General features: G+C 46.6%; 1 long non-coding RNA gene across 1 annotated transcript in view; it reads left to right on the top strand.

Moving 5' to 3' along the window:
- Positions 1 to 614: 614 nt before the first annotated feature.
- Positions 615 to 20,154, top strand: part of LOC131479588 (uncharacterized) — a 37,994-nt gene continuing 18,454 nt past the window's right edge. Inside the window, exons 1-2 of the long non-coding RNA XR_009244992.1 lie at positions 615 to 823; positions 9,408 to 9,525. This is a non-coding gene — a long non-coding RNA (uncharacterized LOC131479588). The remainder of the gene's footprint in view (positions 824 to 9,407; positions 9,526 to 20,154) is intronic.

Genomic DNA, 20,154 nt, shown 5'->3' with positions numbered 1-20,154 from the left:
GGAAACTGGGTGAGACCATTATTTTCACAATCTCTTTTTTCCTTTCTGTATCTGGGGGAAGGGGTGAGGTAAGGGGAAACGCCACAGCCAGCCTCCCCACCATCCCGGGGTCCCTGATGTGGGCCATGCTCTGAGGGTTCTGCTCAAGTGGTTTTGATAGTTCAACAGTTCCAAATTACTGCAGATCTCGCCACCCCAATCATAATGAAATCTTTCCAGAATCCACTGGCTGACGTAGTTCACCTTAGAGTCTCCATTTGATTGGGTATTCCCTGCCAATGCTTGGCTCAGGTAGTTGATCCATTTGTTCTGTCCTCCATCCTCTATTATAGTACCAGGTGTCCTCTGCAAACTCCAATGTACTGCCATATCTTCCATGTGCATCTGGATATGCTGTCCACTTCTGGATCTAAGCCACTGAGGAGGCCCAGCTCTGACACATGTACTCCACAGTCCTGTTTCTTTCTGTTTCCGTCTGCTCTGTCTTTAGGGAAGACCAACAGGTTGTTATTTATTATTTGAAGAAACCTTTAACCCTCTACCAATTCACAGACCAGAAAGAAATGATGGGATCACAGCTCCCGGAATGATCCAACTGCTCAATGTCAAGCCTAGCCCTCTGGGGGAGGCCCCGGCATGGAGCAGAGTTCTCCTGAGGGCCTCAGATTGGCCATTCAGCAGCTGCTCAATGCTGTCTCCACATGAGCTGGCATTCTCAGCAGAAGTAAAGGAAGCTCCTACAGGGAACACTAGCATCCAAGTTTTCCAACACCATGGGCTCATGGAGAGCCAGAAAGGCACACAAAGACCTTCTCTCTGGGAGGTAAGTGCCCAGTATTCCTAAGTGAATACTCCTGATGGCTCAGAGGCACAAAGCTCACTCTGTCCTTCCAGGGGTTCTTGGTTTTGTTTCCAAAAATGTCAACAGATAACTTCCAAGTGTTGATTGAACAACCTGGAGAGCCTTGTCTCAGAAAGTGTGTTCATTGCCAGTCTTCATCCAGGGCCTGCACAGAAAGGGCAGGTTGGGCAAAATGGGGCAACCGTCTGGTCAGGACACTGCCTTCCCTCCCTCTGGGGTTTGGGCTTTTCCTCAGCCCTGTGGTGCTGGAAGAGCGGCTCACCCCTGCCCAGCTGGTGCTTAGAACTCAGAGACATCTGTGATTTCACACCTCTGAGCTGTCAGAGTAGATGCTGGCACCAAGCTAGAATGTTCTGTAGCAGGCAGTTCCTCAGGTGACCCTGTTCCTCACCCCTCATTGGTAAACACAATCCTAAATTTTGTGTTTGGTATTGTCTTGCTGTGCATTGAGTTTGTACCATGTATCTGGATATCTGTTGTTGCTTAACAGATCTCACTGGAACTTTGGGTGTGAGATCTGACCTTGTGGTGCAATGGATTAAATAAATGCCTGTGATGCCAACATCCTATAGGAGCACCAGGTCAAGTTCAGGCTGCTCTTCTGATCCAGCTCACTGTTAATGAAGCTGAGAAAGCAGCAGAGGATGGCCTAAGCCTTAGGGCCTCTACTACCCCATGTGGGAGACCCAGATGGACTTCCAGGCTTCCAACTTTGGACTGGTCCAGCCCAAGCCACTGTACCTATTTGGAAATTGAATCAGCAGATGAAAGACCTCTGTTTCTACTTCTCTCTTTCTCTTTCTCTCTCTCTCTGTCTTTTCCGCCCCCTTTCTGTAACTCTTTCAAATAAATATATTTTAGAAAAAAGAAACTTTCATGTGTAAAGCAACAATCTTATTTTTTTTTTTTTTGCTTCTCAACAAATCCATAAATGGGTCAAAATTCGGTCGGTAAAAATCATCAGTGCAGCACTCTACCGAGGGCTGTTGGACCCAGTTCCACAGCGACTCTCTGGATGGCTGGAGACTGCTACTAGAGCAAGGTGCGCTGGGGACTTGAACCCACATGTGATCTGTACTTTCTTATTAGATGGTGGGTGAAGCAGAAGTTGTCTTGTCTTTTGAGGGATAACTGTAGAGGTCTCATTATGTCCCATGAGGTGTATTTATTGAAGCAATTAGAAAGGCCTATCTAGATTCAAGGGGAGGAGACACCTTCAACCCCTTGAAAAAATCTGCTATAGCAGGTCTGAAGGTTAAATAATTATAAATAATAAAACATTTACAGCTGTGACTGTCAACATTCGCCTTGAATAGAATGCCAGCTCCCAAATTCCCTTATGGGTGTTTTGGCAGACCAAGAGTGGGTGAATGATGGTCTATGGGTAAAATTCAGCTCTCCAGCTGTGTGGCTATGGGCTAACAGTGTTTTCACATTTGCAAGTGGTTGAAAATAAAAAGAGTGACATTTCATCATATGTGAAATGATATGAAGTTAAAATTTAAGGGTCCTGATGTAGAGTTTAATTGAAACAAAGCTATGTTCTTTTCTTCTATATTGTCTTACTTTCTACCTCTTTAAAAGGTTTCTAGCCCTGGTATAGCTTCAACAGAATAAGGATAAATAGTTTTTTCAGCTGGAGCTTATACAGCTGTTTGTCTCCTCCATTCAGAATGGCTCTGTGTGGGCTGATTACCCTTCTCTCCCTGCTGGCCCCCATTAGGGTCTTGGGGTATCTTTCCATCAGGAAAGCTTTGGTTGACCTGGTGCATGGATGTCTAGATTTCTCCATAGACAGGGTGAGATACTGCAGAATCATTCAGCAGAACCAGAACAAGGCTCTTTTAGGCAGGAAATGACAAGAAATGGGCTGGTACAGTGGTGCAGGAGGCTAATCCTCTACTCTGTGGTGTTAGCATCCCCCTGTGGGTGCTGGTTCATGTCCCAGCTGCCCCACTTCCTACACGGCTCCCTGTTTATGGCCTGGGAGAACAACAGAGGATGGCCCAAAGCCTTGGGACCATGCACTTGCAAAAGAGATCCAGAAGAAATTGTTGGTTCCTGGCTTCAAGTCAGTTCTGCTCTGGCTGTTGAGGCCATTCAGGCAATAAATCCAGCAGATGGAAGACCTTTTATCTCTATTTCTCCTCTCTGTAAAATCTACATTTCAAATAAAAATAAATTCATCTTTTAAAAATGAAGTGAAACATGCTGATGTTCCTAGGATGATATCATTCAATGAGTAATGGTTAAATGGGATTCAATAAGGTCTGTATGTATTCTCTGTATTGGTAGCATAATAACATGTGTTACAATTGTGTTATTTCTTTTTCAGTTTTCATTTATTTACTTTTATTTTGTTTGAAAGGTGAAGAAAGGGACAGAGATAGATGAAGATCCTTCCCATCTGTAGGAATACAGGACTGAGTCTGGGTCTTCCATGGGATCTGGGGTCTAATCGCTGAAATCATCACCTAGACCTCTTAAAGTATGCAGGACTTGCATGGAGAATCAGGCCTTGAACCCAGGCACTCCAACATGAGATATAAGCATTGTAAGCAGCATCTTAGCTGCTAGGCCAAATGCTGTCCCTACTTACTTTATTTTAAACAAAATGATTTCTTAACCAGTACACCCTAATTTCAGATCAGATCAAATTTTAAGCCAGCTGAAATCACCACCATACCCAGCAAATCAAGCCCCATCCACAAGGGGCTTTGGGTTTCCCATCCCTGTCTGGAGAAAAAATTCTGGCTCCTCCACATTGTTTTGGTCTCCCCTTTGCTTCCTGTTCATGGCCTCCATTTTCTTTTGTAGTTTCTGAGCTTGAGCTTGGAGCCACTTGATTGCTTTGGGTGGCTGGAGTAGAGACAGAGGAAGGTCATTTTGTTTGAAGCCAAGGAATTGTGAGGCCAAGATTTTAGGATAAGTATTAGATGTTGACATTCCCCAAGGTGACGGAAAGGGTTAGCAGAAGGAACACTATGAGCCAAGTCCTCAGTCATGATCATAAGAGACCCAGGATTTTGTAAGGGTCATGGGAGAGGAAAAGGTGGCCTGAGAATCAAAGGTCATTTTCACTTACTTGTTTAAAGATTTATTTATTTGAAAGGTAGAGTTACAGAGAGAAATGGGGAGAAAGAGAGAGAGAGGTCTTTCACCCACCAGTTCACTCCCCGAATGGCTGCAATGGCCAGGGATGGGTCAGGCGAAGCCAGGAGCCAGGTCTCCCACACGAGTGCAAAGGTCCAAATACTTCGACCATCCTCTACTGCTTTCCCAGGCCATTAGCAGAGAGCTGGATCAGAAGTGGAGCAGGCAGGACTTTTCGGGCACCTACATAGGATGTTGTCATCACAAATGGCAATTTAACTTGTTAAGGCACAACACCAGTCCCAAAGGTCATTTTTAAAAGGAGAGGGGATGAAGAAAGTGTCAGGGAAGCTAGAACAATGCCTCTCTCTTCTGAGTCCCCACAATGAGTAGCCTTCTCTGGAGAAGGTGATGAGAGCACAGGCTGAGTGAGGCCCGGGGAATCCTTTCCTGTGCATGGGGGGGGGGGGGACATGCTGGGGACAAGTGGAAGGAACATACAGGAGTACTGGAGGAAGAGGTTGTTGGGATGGACTTGGTGACACCGAGGGATTGCCAGGAAAGAGATATGCAGTGGAGGCCAAGGGCCTCTAGGATTAATTGGCCCCAACTTCTGAATAAAACACTGGGATAAGGATGTTCCCTGCAGAGGAGACTGCGGAGGAGGTGAATAGGAGAAGCCTGATGCAGCTTTGAGACCTGGAGGTGAATGTTGAAACCACCAAAAGCCATTTCCTTTACATAAAATGTTTCAGCACAGTATCTGCTGCCCAGAACTGGGAAGTTTGTTCCCCTTGTCTAGACAACTTACACACTAAGCAGTTACTTAAAGGCACTGAAGAGGGACCAGTGTGGTAGCATAGCAGTGTAAGCCTCCAGCTACAACAAAGGCATCCTGTATGGGCACTGTCTTGAGTCCTAGTTGTTTCACTTCCAATCCAACTTTCTGGATTGGAGCTACAGAGGATGGTCCAAGTGCTTGGGCCCCTGCGGCACACAGGAGGCCTAGAAGAAGCTCCAGGTTAGTGCATAAACCGGGACGGAGAGACCTGGGAGGGAAAAAGTGGATTCCCCCTTCTTGGGTCACTATTCCCATGGGAGGGCATGAAAACTAGGACGGGGGCTGGGATGGCTAGATAGAGAGGCACTCAACAACATCCGTGAGGGCTGGAAGGTTAGTTGGTTAGATAGAACTAAGCTTTAATACCCATTGACAAGTACCAGAGCCAAATGGGATGGGGGACAGACTGGTCTTCTGCTACACATACTGGCAAACCAGGGTAGGGGGCGGGCTGGTGGGGGTTATTGTGGGTCGCCCCGGCTAGGCTGCAGCTCCCACTGGTTGATGTAAGGGCAGAGCTAGGCTAGACTGCAACACCCATTGGTTCCAATGGAAGTCGGGACTGAAAACAGAACCAACCCAGCAATTGCAACCACCAGCTGATCGGGGTGATGGACTGTGCCGGGCCCTGTGCTTGCTAGAACATACAAGAAACTAGTCTAGGAATACCTCAAAGTTTCTTTGGAGATCTCCCCAATCGAACTGCTGGACTCAGAACTCTAACCAAGAAAAGACAGAAGACAGAACAGGTCAATCATTCATCTCAGCTATATGTTGGCAGCGAAATATGGGGCGAACGGAGACTTTATGATGGTCCATATCAATCAGTGGACGACCTCATCGAGCGAAACTGGCAGCGATTCATAACTGGAGAACAATTAAAACCACTCGAGCAAATATCTCAGAGCATGCCCCAATCCGGGCTTGGGGTGGGTGGGTGGGTAAACGGGTGGAGCTTCTCCCTCAATATCCCCCTTTACCAAAGATACATGATGGAAATAATATGGACATAATAGTATTACCCACTTCCCTATACCCCCTGAACCTTTTTTTTTTCTTTTTTTGTTCTTTAACCATAATTAACTATGTAAAGATTGTCAACAACAATACAATAAAATAGATTAAAAAAAAAAAAAGAAACTCCAGGTTCCTGCTTTGGCCTGGTTGAGTCCTGGCTATTAAAGCCATTTGGGGAATAAATCAGTGGATGAAAGATTCTCTCTCTCCTTTTCCTCTTCCTCCTTTTCTCTCTGTAATTTCATCTTTTCATTAAATAAAGAATAAATCTTCATTTTAAAAAAGCTCTGAAGAGGTGGCTCATGTTTCTATGACTAACACTATTCTGGAGGACCCTCCCCTTAAGTGGGTATGTCGCTCATTTTCTTCCAGCCCTCTTCAGCACTCACTGGCCTCTTAGCTTGCCTTATCTTGTGTCATTCCACCATGTCCACCTTCTTTTCCATTATATGTTTGTTAAGTATTGATCATGATTCCCTAGAATGTAAGCCCCATGAAGGTCAAGCTTTCTCTATCCTACTTCCCAGTTCCTGGTCTAGAGCAGAACTCAATAAAGAATTGTAAAAAAATTAACGGTTGGATGTGGATTGGTTAGCATGGGTGCAAGTGCCTTCTGACCATACATATGGCCCCTCAGGGCATTCATCTCAACCAAAAATTGTTGCTGTTCAGACACTTCTGTTTACTCAACCATTGGGTGATCTCTCCATCATGCTTGCCATGCACTAGTAAGTTGGCTAACATGTCACTTTGAGGAGTTTTTCTCAGTGTTTTGTATGTGTCACTCTGACTGCAGGAGACTCAGCTGTTTGTCTTCACCACTCGCCCATCCCCATCTTGTCCTTCCTTCTCTACTGCTTCTTCAGTTAGAAAAGCTATGGCTTCCTACCCAGACGTGAGGCTTTCTATAACAAGTAGCCAGACACCCTCCCCAAGAGTCTACTTCTTGACTTGATAAGCCCATGATGAAGTGATGGTAGGATAAGGACAATACTTTGGTGCAGGGTTGAGGAAAGATGTGTGTGTTACCTTCAGGAAGCCTGAGGTAGTGATAGTGGCGATAGGCTGAGTGATGAGTAGGATTTTACTGAGCAAAGAAGACTTAAGGTGGGGAGAGTCCCACCAGGAAAGTCATGAGGGTTGGGAAGTGGGTCCAATTAGAGGAACGGGAGTACCAAATGTTAGGTGACTGTGACCCAGTGGGAAGCGGGTATAGGGGGTGAACGTAGGGCAGCCATAAGAGACAAAAGCTGGTTGGAATCCAACTCCAGGACTTGTTAGCTGAGTGAATTCTGAATGTGCTCAATGTCCCTCTTGAGGAGTGGGTTCCTTGTTGGAGTGCTACTAACAATATCCAAGCTAGCTCTAAGAAGAAGGTGGAGACTGCTGAGCAGAGTGCTCAGTGCTCTGTTAGTACTCAGTCAGCACCTCCTGTTATGCTCTGCATCCTGGTGCTAACGGGGCACAACAGGACAGTGTCCAGGTTCTCTTCCCAGCCATCCACCACTTTCCTGGATGCCGGGAAATCCACTCCCTTTGCTAAATAGCTAATCCTTTGTTGGGTTTATTCAGACTGTATTAGGGCCCACTCTGTTTCCGAAAAGGTCACATTCACAGGGACAGAGGTGAGGGTGGGGAGTTCAACACATCGCTTTAGGGGATTCTGTTCAACCCATAGTAAACCTTAAGGACATCTAGGCTTACAAGGGAAAGACACAGGGCATTATATATGCTACTTTCCTGAGAGAAGCATACAAGGCACCAAAGAAGTAGACTGAAATCAGACCAAGTCTAGATTTACTCACCAATTTACAGAAAATAGAGAAGACAGAAGGACATCTTTTTTTTTTTTAAAGATTTATTCATTTTATCACAGCCAGATATACACAGAGAGGAGGAGAGACAGAGAGGAAGATCTTCCGTCCGATGATTCACTCCTCAAGTGAGCTGCAACGGGCCGGTACTGTGCCGATCCGAAGCCGGGAACAAGGAACCTCTTCCGGGTCTCCCACGCGGGTGCAGTGTCCCAATGCATTGGGCCGTCCTCAACTGCCTTCCCAGGCCACAAGCAGGGAGCTGGATGGGAAGTGGAGCTTCCGGGATTAGAACCAGCGCCCATATGGGATCCCGGGGCTTTCAAGGCGAGGACTTTAGCCGCTAGGCCACGCCGCCGGGCCCGACAGAAGGACATCTTAAAAAACATCACAGTCACAGAATCAGCAAAATTCCAGAATGTGGAAAGCTGTGCAGGAAATATGACTTTGGCTTTTCACAAAGAAACAGCAAGAAACATACACAGAAGAAAACCAGTACATTGAAACAAACATAATAGATGTAGGACCAAAGTGCAGATCTTGTTTGAGAGGGTGAATACTTACTATACATGCAATGATACAAAAGGATTTTTGGCTTTAAAAAGAATGTTATCTCAATGGTGTTGGGATAATGTTTTCAAAAAAACAGAGTTCTCAACTTGCAGGAATACAGATAAAATGACATGATATTGTGAGATGGGGGGGCAGGGTAAAGGATAATTACATAGGAGAAAGGACTAACCATGTTAATTAATGAGGTTTGCTATTGGGTTCATGGCAGTCCATTATATTCTTTTCTTTTTTTTAAATATTTATTTTATTTTTATTGGTAAGGCTGATATACAGAGAGGAGGAGAAAGAGAGAGAAAGAACTGTCTGATGATTCACTCACCAGAGCTAAACTGATCCAAAGTCTGGAGCCAGGAGCCTCTTCTGGGTCTCCCACATGAGTGTAGATCCCAAGGCTTTGGACTGTCCTCTGCTGTTTTCCCAGGCCACAGCAGGTAACTGGATGGAAAGCAGGGCCGCTGGGATTAGAACCAGTGCCCATATGGGATCCCGGCATGTGCTAGGTGAGGACTAGCCACCAGGCTGCCGTGATGGGCCCCATTATATTATTTTCTCTGATAGGCTGAAACTTTCCAACCCAGAACATTTTAGCAATTAAAGCAGTCTGTTAAAATGAACAAAACCTCCCTGCTGACAGAAGCCTGTCTCCTCCTGCCTCGCAGAGATCCACTGTTTAAGATATTATTGTCTATGAAGATAAATTCCTTTCAAAACCATCCATTGTAACTTGATTGTTTGGGGGATCCTTTTATTTTTTGGATGCTCCTGGTTAGCCAACAAGAAAAGAAATTGTAAAAACTCCTTTTATTATAAAACTAGCATGTACATATATGGGATGAAAAAGAAAATTTTAAAAAAGGCAGAAAAAGTAAAAATCAGTGTCTGTAATCCTACTCCCCAGAACGCTCCCTGCTTCACTCGCTCAGAACTTGCCCTAGGCTGTTTCCTAAGCATATACATATCAAGCCTAATACCAACCTGTTCGCAGCTGGCTCCCTGTATCTTAAAGATCTTTCCATTGCAGCAAATGCACCTCCTCCTCTTTTGTGTTCTGCTGTATGGAAATACCAGAATGTGTTTCAGGTCAGTTCTCAGCAGATAATTCTCCCCTGTTAGGGATCATGTTGCAATGTACCTCCTTCAATGGACAAAAAAGGGGATTTTTTTTTTTCAATCTGCATTTTCTAAGAAAGCACCTTCATTCTTCCAGGTGGACAGGAAGCACGCTGTAGCACATCACCCAGCAGTCCCTATTCTCCCCCTTGTCCTGACAACATCATCCTGTGACTCACCAGCTGTCAGTGAGCAAGTGAGTGAGTGAGTTCCAGGTAGGTAGGGGCTGGGTGCTCAGAAGGAAGCTGTGAGCATTGCGGCTGGAAGCTGAAGGGCTTGTGGTGCCCCCAACTGCATGTGTGATGCCCACTCTGGGAGAAGTACTGAGACATTTACCAACCTGTCCATTGCCTTTCGGTAAGTTCTAGAGCTTTGAAAGTTTCTGGAGCTGAGGAACGTTACCTGGCTGTAGCAATGGCTCCTTTGGTGGAGTTTGTAAAACTAAGGCATGAAAGTGTGGAGATGGAGCAGGGGCTCCAAGAGATTGGTGTGGTCTCCTCAAGTGGGTAACCAGAGTAAGCTTTTATTTAGATTCATTCTTTAATAATAGTAGTAATAGTAATAATAGCAATATGGTGTGTATTTCATCCTCTGGAAGTTCTCTCTCAGCTTGGCTTTTCTTTCTGGCTGGGTGGGACTTGACATGTGATATCTCTGCCAGACTGGAGAATTTGAGAAAGCTGGATGTACACAAATACATGTCACTCCCAACAAAGCTTTTCAGGTGCTCTCAAACTTGGGTGAGAAGCCAGATAGCGTGGTACAAAATGGGCTCCCCTGTAGAAGTTCGAGGCCAGCTCCTAGACAGGAGAAACGTCCTCCATGAGAAGAGCTCCTAGGAGCCAGGAGCTTGTCTCAGTCCATGGCTGCTGTCTGGCCTGCACAGTAATTGTCAGGGCTCCCAGCTTGGCACACTCGAGTTGGTTTATTTCTCCCCTTTCATAAAATGTTTATGTGTCTGAAGAGGGGGGTAAAGACTCATTTATATGCTGTCTGCCCGGACAGTGCATTTTGGAATTGTTTGTATTGCCCCTCCCCCTTTTTAAGATTTATATCTTATTTGAAAGTCACAGCTAAAGTGAAAGAGTAGGAGGAAAGAGAGTGAGGGAGAAGGAAGAGGGAGAAACAGGTCTTACATCTGTTGGTTCACCCCAGAAGGCCACAACAACCATGGCTGGGTTAAGCCAAAGCCGAGAGCTTGGAGATTTAATCCAGATCTCTCAAGTTGCAGGGCGGGATGGTGATGGTGGTGGTGGTGATGATGATGGTGATGATGGTGGTGGTGGTGATGGTGTGGTGGTGGGGTGTGTGTATACAGGAGCCCAAGGGCCATCCTCTGTGCTTTTTCCAGGCACATTAGCAGGGAGTGGGACGGCAAGTGGAGCAGCTGGTACATAAGCAAGTGCCTGTGTGGGATGCTGGCATTGTAGGAAGCAACTTTACTCACTATACCACAACACTGACCCCTGCTTATTGTTCTTAACCCTCTGTAACACTGGGCCCACCATGAGTTGTTAGAAGAAAAGCACACATACACCTATTTTGAGGAGACCAGTAAGTCTCCCTCATCTGACAGCTCTGATGTTGTGATGACAGCATTTAGCTTAACCACGGATGTTGCTGAGACAGCACTGTGCTGGGAGGGGACCTGAGATGTGAATTCAAGTGAGGAATGAAGTGACAGGCCAGAGTCCTATGAATTCAACAGAGGAGGCACAAAAAGACTGATTACAAAGACAGGGCTGTTCTGTTCAGACATCAACACCTGGGAAACATAACAGGAAAGGAAATGAAGGCAGGAGGGCTGCTTGGGGGATTGGGCTGGTCTGGGACGGGCTGGTCAAACTGGGCACAGGGTTGGTGACAGTTTATTACCGATCCCCAGCACCATGGCAAAAGCAGGCCGCCAGGATTCACGAGCCGACGGATTGAGATTGCATGAATCCTCACTGGAGACCGAGTGGATTAGGGCTCCGCAGAGAGGGACTCTGCTTCCCCAGGGAAGCTTTCTGTCTGGCCCCTAGCCCTGCCCCTGCCATGGTGTCCCATCCTACATTGCCTCTGGACTCCCTGAGTAACTTTTATATTCAGAGCTAGTTCAGGTACATAGAGAGCCTTTTGCTAAACATTCATTCACTTGGAAGACACATTTTTCACCCATGAAAATTTTCTCCAGCCTTCTGTCACTGGTCCAGGGCCTTACTGATTGGATCTGAGCGACTGCGCCCTTTAGCTGCCTGCAGACATATCAGCAACCCAATGGATTCTAGATTCAGAGTTGGTGATCCTTTTGTTCAACAGGAGAAAATACTAGAAAGGGTTAAAGCACCCTCCCCTCCCTGCCTTTGGGGTCTAAAACGCCAAAACCAGTTCTTCCAAGAAATCTGTCCATCTTCTAGGCAATCTTGATTCTAGTTCCTCTAAGCAGATCAATTTCCTGGAGAGACAGAATTCCAGGGTACCAAGTGGAAGAAACACAAAACCCTGGGCTGAGTATCACTTCCACTGCTATTGACGTACACGTGCCTTTCAGCAAAACCTTTCTGTATTTCCTGTTAAGTAAACATCAAGAGCCAGGATCAAGATGACAGAGATTTCAGTGGCCTAAAAGGTGGGACTGAAATGAACATAATTCAACTGAAACGACTCTTGCAGGGACCAGTGCTGGAAAGGTGCTAACATGACATTTTCTGCAGAAAGATCCTGTTGTCCCAGGGGCTGGATCAGAAGCAAGGGCTGGCTAGGACTGCTGGGACCCCCTGGCTTCTAGCAAGCGGAAGGCTCAAGTCCTGCTTAGCTCTTCCCAGGTCTGCCGGTAGTTGCTCCTGGTCTCATATATATGCCTCTCATTCTGTCCCCAACTTGCATTCTGAGTTTTCTCCAAGTGCACATTTGTTGGAGTCATTGCCCTTAAGTGGTTCCCCATTACCCTCGGAGGACAGCCTCAGATGGTGGACTTTATGGCTTGGTCCTTGCTGACCCCTCCAACCCATCACTTGGTCCCTGCCAAGCTGTAGCCCAGACGCTAACAGTTCTAAACCACAGTTACCGGAACTGATTGCTTCTTGGGCCTCTAGACTTTCAGAGCCACTGGGCTTCCTCCTCTCATGGCATTTTCCAACACTGCATTGTGAGTACTTTTTTTTTTCAATATAAAACTACTATTTATTTTTTTTTAATAATCTTACATAGTTGATTAGGGTACATAGGGTCAAGGGCTACAGGAAAGTGGGTAAGACCATTGTTTCCACACTAATATCATCATTTTCCCCCTGTATCTGGGGTCAGGGGAGAAACAAAGGGAGAAGCCCCATCCAGCCTCCCACCCACCCATCCCAGGTCCCCAATGTGGGGCATGCTCTGAGGGTTCTGCTCAAGCAGTTTTGATAGTTCAACAGTCCTGAATTGCTTCCAATCTCGCCGTTCCAAGTGCGATGAACTTTCTTCAGAATCCACTGGCTGACATAGTCTCTTCATGGTTGGGATTCTGAGATCAGCAGTTCAGTTGGAGGGATCTCCAAAGAAACTTCGTCTGAGGTGATCCCAGACCTGACTCCTGTGTGTGCTTGCCAGTACAGGGTCCAGCACCATCCATCGCTCCAGTCAGCTTATGCACATGCTGGTCATTTCAATTGCTGGATCAGTTCTGCCTCCAGCCCTGTCTTCCACATGAACCAATAGGTGTTGGAGTCCAGCCCGATCCTGTCCACTTCATATTAAGCCCTTATGCAAACCAGTGGGAGCTGCAGCGTAGTTGGGGTGACTCCCCATAACCCCCACCAGGCCTGCCCCCTACCCTGGTTCCCATGCTTGCTACTATGTACCACAGACTTGTTCAGCCTGTCCCACATCCAGTTTAGCTCTCATACATGTCAATGGGCATTGAAGCCTAGTTCAACACAACCAACCCTACTATCCAGCCCACACATATACTGGTGGGTGCCATTCCGTCCAGCCACCCCTGCCTCTGTCCTGGTTCTCATGCTTTCCAGTGGGAGTGGTAACCCAAGAGAGAAGTGTCCACTATTTCCCTACTAGGCCATTCCTACTCCCTGAGTATGCACTTTCCAGGTGATTCTGGAGTTTAACTTGACAGATTTAGCTCCCAGTGCCAGCCTCTGCCAGCTGATGCTGTGGCAAAACCCAATCAACCTTCACCCACTCTAATTTTTACTTCCATCAGTCAGAACAGTCAGCCCAAACTGGCTTTTCGCTGATCTAGCTCACATGAGGCCCACAGGTGTTGCAGCCCTGCCTGTTCTGGTCTACCCCCATTCCAACTCACACTCTCCAGTGGGAGTGGTTGTCCAGCAGAGGAGCCCATATCCCCTCTCCTGGCTTTGCCCCCTCCCTTCCTGGTTCTCACATGTGCTGTTTGGGCGCTGCAGCCACATCTGGTATGGCTCACCTCACCTTGGCGTTCTGTAATGTGCACTGGTTTGTGTTGCGACCGAACTTGGCCTGATCCACACACTCTATTCTGGTGCTCGGATTTGCCTTGTGATTACTTGAGAGTATTCTCCTCCCCCATTCCAAGACTCTTGAGTGTCTCAAGATGGAGTTGGTCGCGGTTCTCCGTGTCTGTTACTTCCTGGTAGATACCAGTAAATATCTACAGAATCAGCAGAAGCAACTGACAAACCCAAGTACATTGGGAGGAAGTGAGAGGGGTGCTGAGCAGTATGGAAACATGATTGAGTGAGAAATAGCGGAAGATTCTGGGACATTCTAGCCTGGAAGAGAGTACATCAGAAAAGGCATCACAATTCACCTTCCTTGCAACCAAATGGTTCCAACTAGAGTCTACTATGCTCACTGGAATAAGCCAATGCCAAAAGGACAAATATCATATACTCTCTGATCTGAGACAATCTTCATGCAAAATACAATATCAATAGATATATAGGTAAGCATGTATATACATATATTTATCTAGAGGAACTGTTTAATGGAGACAAGAATACCATGAAGTGGAGATACATTGCAGTATGCATCTTTATTTCTGCATAAACAATGGATTCCCAATGAAACTAATTGGTAAATATATATTGACAATAGAATGCTAGACTTTATACCATTCTCTATACCTGCAATGTCAAGACGCACTTAAATAGCAGGGTGATGAACTTATGAATGTTGCTGAAAGACTATATTATTGTTATAATAGGGGGAAAACTGGACAAGGGGGATTAGGGGGTAATGAGAGATAGGGTAAATTCCTGAGCCTAAGGAACTGTGACATGAAAAACAAAATTAGAAAGCAAATTCTTCTTCCTGCCTGGGAGGCGGAGAGGAATTGGGATGCAAACTGCTGTTTTGTCAGCAGCAGTAAACCTCAGGAGGAAACCTCAGTTGGTGCAGGGAGCCTTGGTGCCACTGAGGCAGCAGCTTTGGAGGGGATGGTGTCGGGCTCTGGTGGGTCCCTCTGTGTGTTGCACAGAGTGAAGGCCACCTGGTAATCTGAAGAAGTCTTGAGCCAAAAGATCTCAACACCATCTCAGAAATGTGAGGGGAATCAATCTTGTGTGGAGTGAAATCATATTGAAGTTCCTGTAGAAGTTGGCTGCTAGTATGTACAGGTCCCTGGCCACTCTAAAAATCTGTGACTTTTTCTTAAGATTTATTTATTTATTTGAAAGGCAGAGTGGAGAAAGAGACTGAGAGAGAAAGAGATCTTCCATCTGCTGGCTTACTCCCCAAATAGCCCATAGCAGCCATGGCTGGGCCAGGCTAAAGCCGGGGTCTTGTAATCCCATCCAGGTCCTCTATGTGGGTGGCAGAGGCCCAAACACTGAGGCCATCTTTCAGTTCTTTCCCAAGCACTTTAGCAAGAAGCAGAATTGGAAGTGGAGCAGCCAGGATTCAAACCAATGTTCATTTGGGATGCTGGCATTGTAAATAGCAGCTAACCTGTACCAGCACCCTAACTGCATCAAGGTATTTATCAATTCAATTGATTTAGTGATAGCATTAACCTCATCAACTTGTGTGTCTTCTTTTAAAGTTACAGTTTATTATATTTATTTATTTGTTTGAAAGGCAGAGTTACAGAGAGATATTCCATCCACTAGTTCATTTCCCCAGTGGCCACAGTGGCCATAGGGCTAGAGCAGGCCACAGCCTGGAGCCAGGGGCTCCATCTGGGTCTCCCACATAGGTGGCAGGAGCCCAAGTACTTGGACTACCTGCTGCTGCTTTCCAGTCCATCAGTGGGAAGCTTGATTAAAAGTGGAACAACCAGGACTTGAACTGGTGCTCATTTGGAATGAGCCTGCTTTGCAGGTGTCAGCTTAGCATACTATACTACAACACTAGTACCTTTACTTCTAAGCTTGTTGTAAGGCTAAAATGAGAGCACAGTACATAGGTATAGTAAGTGTTCAATAAGCATTACCTGGTATCTGCAGTATTGGATATGCGCTGATCTTGGAAGTGAAGCCTGGCGCTAAAGGTGTCCCGAGCACAGTGATATCCAGACTTCTCTCGGCCCAGCCTTCAGGTTCCTCAGAGCTTCCACAGAGGGCCCCGGGGAGGTGTGAACATGGAGAGGCAACAATGCTGATGTAGAAGAGCTAAATGGAGATGTGTGCGCCCCTGTGGTGCTGCTGTGCTGCTGTGCTGCTGTCTGTGGTCTTGACACATGGTTAGCACTCTAAAGTATGGGATGCAGGGAGAGCTGCATCCTACAGCCCTCAGTCCTGTCTATCCGATCTGGACCAATTGTTAATAACCCATTCAATCATTCATTTCTTTATCTCTGGGGATGGGTAAATCCTACCCCCATATATCCACAGGGATGCTGCTAAGTTAAACCCATCCTATAGATGTGATGCCTTTCTCTCCCAACACCTGGCTACAGAATCTGGTCAGGAGGGGGGAACATAGTAGCAATAAAAGATATGTCTGAGTCCCTGAAGAATAGTTCAGTTGACTAAATCCTCCCCCTTGCAAGCGCCAGGATCCCATGTGGGCAGTGCCTCTCAACTTAAAATTTTCTTGGCCAAGGACTTGGGATTGATTGCCAGTAATGTCTGGGTCAAGGAACTGTTGAGCCACTCTTCCCTCCCCCAGTATCTTGCTCAAAAGCTTTTCTCCTTTCTTCCTCCTCAGCCTGAACAGCGTAATCCTTTGCCATTCCTGGAGAGCATTCATTGTCCAACAGGGCCCTACCTGGGGAAAGGGGTGGAAGCAAGTTGACTCTGTCCTCTCACTGGGTGTTAGGGCTTTTGTCTGACATCCTGTAACTCAGCTACACTCCAACACCCTCATCAAATACTTCTCCCAGTGGCCCACAAGGTAGGAGGGACTGTTGAGGGCAGCCTGCCAATGGGATTCCCTCGGTGGTAGGGTGCGGGATTGGGGGGGGAGGACCTCCTAATCCAGTCAGCAAAGTGCTATAGGCTTGCTGCAGCAGGGGATTCTCCAGATCTGACATGGAGAGAATTCAAAGAATTTTTCTTTTCATAGGTTCCCAACACAGTAAGACCCTCTGGGAAGGGCTTTGGCCTGTTCCTCTGGCTCTTGGAAAGGCTAAACTCAATCTTTGTTTAAACTTAGAGAGCAAAACTGCTTCCTGAGATGGAAATGCTAAATGCCACTGTTGTATGTTGGAGGATGGTCCCGATCTCCAGCCCCCCAAGGGCTACACTAACTGTAGCTGATGCTTTGCCTTTTGTCTGTCGTCAAGGGCGATCTGCAGCCTTCCTGGGTTATCTCCACCACAGGACAATTCTCTGCCCTAGTTCTTACCCACCCCACCCATGACTCACACAACCACTTACACATCCCTACACTCACCAGTCCTAAATTTGTAATTCCCCAGTGTCTGACTTGGCTCTTGGATGTGAAGAGGGAACCCTGGGTTTGCAACACCGTAAACACATTTCCCCCAAGGGATGCTTAGCCAGTGGTGCAGACAGTCTCCTTGCTCTGCCTTTTAATTAGTTCAGGGAGTTACAGCCCAGCAGTGTGGGTGTGCTCACCAGCTGTGCTTTTCGGGAAGTTATATAGTCTGCAGCTCATTCTGTCTCCTCCCCTGGGGGTAGCAAATTATAGAGCCAGCTCCCTGGCCTGACTTGGAAGTACATGCATTCTGACCTTCCTCCACAGATCCCTGGATGTCACAGGCCCTTTTCCAGCCAGCGTGCCAAGGCCCCTGGGGACCTGTGTGGCTACCCTCAGAGCTCCGGTCTTTCTTGCTGCCTGCTGTCTTTGAGTAAAATGGGAGAGATGGCCTCAGAGCTAAAAGAGATTGCTTTCCTCCTCTGTGACTTTTCAGATCGCTTGAGAGCAACCTGCTACAGACTGTATCTCCTGGGGATGAGAGGTGAACCCCATGGCTGGAGGGACACCTGTGTCTCTCCCATATCTGGCCACGTTTGTCCCTGAGGCTGCCTGATACCCAATCCTACCAAACAGAGGCCCCAAAGATCCCTTCCGGCAGTTCTTCCTACCAGGCCGCCGTATCTCTCCTTCCCCACAGGGCCCCAGGATGGCTACATTGGTGAAATCAAATATCTCATCACTGCTGTCTATTTAATTCAACTTTTGTCCTCTACACAGTTCCTTCTTTATTTAGGCATTCTCTCCCCCTGGGAAGCTATATCACACTCTCAGCTCTGGTTTGAACTTCCCCTGTTGTACCAAAGTCCCACAAATTCCCCTCTTTAACTGACGGGTGATGAGGTTGTTCCTGGAATTCTCCTGAAGATGTTTGTCCAGCTCAGCTCCAGGCAGCCAGTGCCTCCCTGGTTTGCCCACATTGGCTGTATGGATTTTCAGCCATACTCCACAGCCAAAACCTACCAGGGTACAATTTTCTATTTGCTTGTCTCATCCATTGGCATGGGGTTCTCTGTTTCCTTCTACCTACACAGATATTTTTACTTATGTATATAAGTCACTTATTTATGAGAGAGAGACAGAAAGAGAGAGAGAGAATGAATCTTTCATTTCCTGATATATTTCCCAAATAACCATAACAGCCAGGGCTGGACCAATCCAAGAACTCCATCTGGGTCTCCATCTGGTGGCAGAGGCCTAAACACTTGGGCCCTTCTATGCTACTTTCCCAGGTGCATTAGCAGGGAGCTAGATTAGAAGCAGACCAGCCAGGGTTTGCAGCATTCCAACAAGGAATTCGGCCTTGCAAGCAGTGGTTTAATGTGTTGTGCCACAGTGTTGGCCCCTGCACACCCATTTTTGTGGCTGTTGCCCTCCATTTCTGTCTGTCTGTCTGTCTGTCTCTCTCTCTCTGTCTCACACACACACACACACACACACACACACACAAGCACAACACATGGTGTTTTGGGCAGGGTTCTGGCTATCCTCCAGTCGCATTCTGCAAATAGGGCCACAGGTCCCTGTGGTAGCTGTGGACTCTCACAGTGCAGCCTGACCAGCAGCTGCTGCTTTGCCACTGAGTCCTAGCACAGCATGCTGATGCTCCCTGAGTACACATCCACAAAGCCTTGGGTATGGACCATGGCAGAGCACAAAGCAGGAGGCTCAGCACCCTTTGATACACACTGTTCTCCTTTCCTAGAGAAGCTCCCCCTAGTAACTTGTCTCTAATTTTAGAAGCCCTGCCCCACTGAAGTTATTTTGAATATTAACATTTATTTTTCAATTTAATAGAATGAATAAAACTGTACATGGATTTAAAAAAATCTGTGCAAAAGGGGCAATACATTCCTATGGCTTAAAATCCAAAAGGTATTCATTCTTACATAACAACAACTTTTTCCCAGCCTGGTCTGACTTCTGCCCAGTCCCCACCCTGCCGAGTAACCAATAACTTTAGTTATTGTGTTTAAGCTGGGTCTTGATAGTTCCATACCAGATTCAAAATCAGTCGACTGCTTCAAAAACAGTGACATGTTGGCTGTTTCAATGCCATTTAGAATGAGTATCCTGCCCCATTCCCTAACCTTATGGCTATATAAAGTCTGTCCTAAGCGTTTTCTTTCTGACAATCTGTACAAGACAGCCTTTGTTCTGGATTTTTAAAAAAGCTTTGTCTATGTGTCTTTGTTTCAAAGTCTTGGAACTTAAAGCACATTCCATTTCTTGGGAGCTTAGTGAATTGGTTCCAGCCAAAGATCTGAACTAAATTCCTTGGAAATCTCTGATAGACTTAAAAAGATCCAGCACAATTGGTTTATCATGACAAGATTAGGGCTGATACTATCAAAATGGAGGCGATCCTGTGGTCAATTAAATAATCAGAAAGAGCCCTCAAAAAAGGTGCAGGCTGGAGCCTAGCGTGGACAGGCAGCGACTCTAGCTCTGGACAGACGGCAGCCAATCGGCAGCAGGGGAGCCCCATGGGCATGTTACCTGAGGGAGGACTCATCCTCCGGGCAGATGCACCTGCAAAGAGGAACCGCTGCCCACTACTGGGCACTCTAACCTCTCTGCAGGGCAGACATTGACAGCATCATCTCTGAGGCTGCCCAAAGCAGTGAGCCCCAGCTCCTCTGCACAAATACATACATACACACACACATCTTTCTGGTGTCAGCCTTCACTTCCCTGAAGTACTTTAATGTGCTGGAGGGATCAACCATGCTGCCTGATGGCTGTTCTGAAGACAGAGCCTAGCTGCGGTAACTGACTGTCATTCTGCTGGACTCTTCTGTGAACTGGCATTTTAAATTGGTTTTTTTTTTTTCAATCTATTTACTTATTTTTATTGGAAAGGCAGATTTACAGAGAAAGAAGGAGAGACAGAGAGATTCTCCATTTGCTGGTTCACTCCCCAAGTGGCTGCAACAGTCAGAGCTGAGCCAATTCGAAGCCAGGAACCAGAAGCTTCTTCCAGGTTTCCCATGTGGGTACAG

Source organism: Ochotona princeps, chromosome 2, assembly GCF_030435755.1.
Source record: "Ochotona princeps isolate mOchPri1 chromosome 2, mOchPri1.hap1, whole genome shotgun sequence".
NCBI lineage: Eukaryota > Metazoa > Chordata > Mammalia > Lagomorpha > Ochotonidae > Ochotona > Ochotona princeps.
This window is presented reverse-complemented; position numbering and strand designations above follow the sequence as displayed.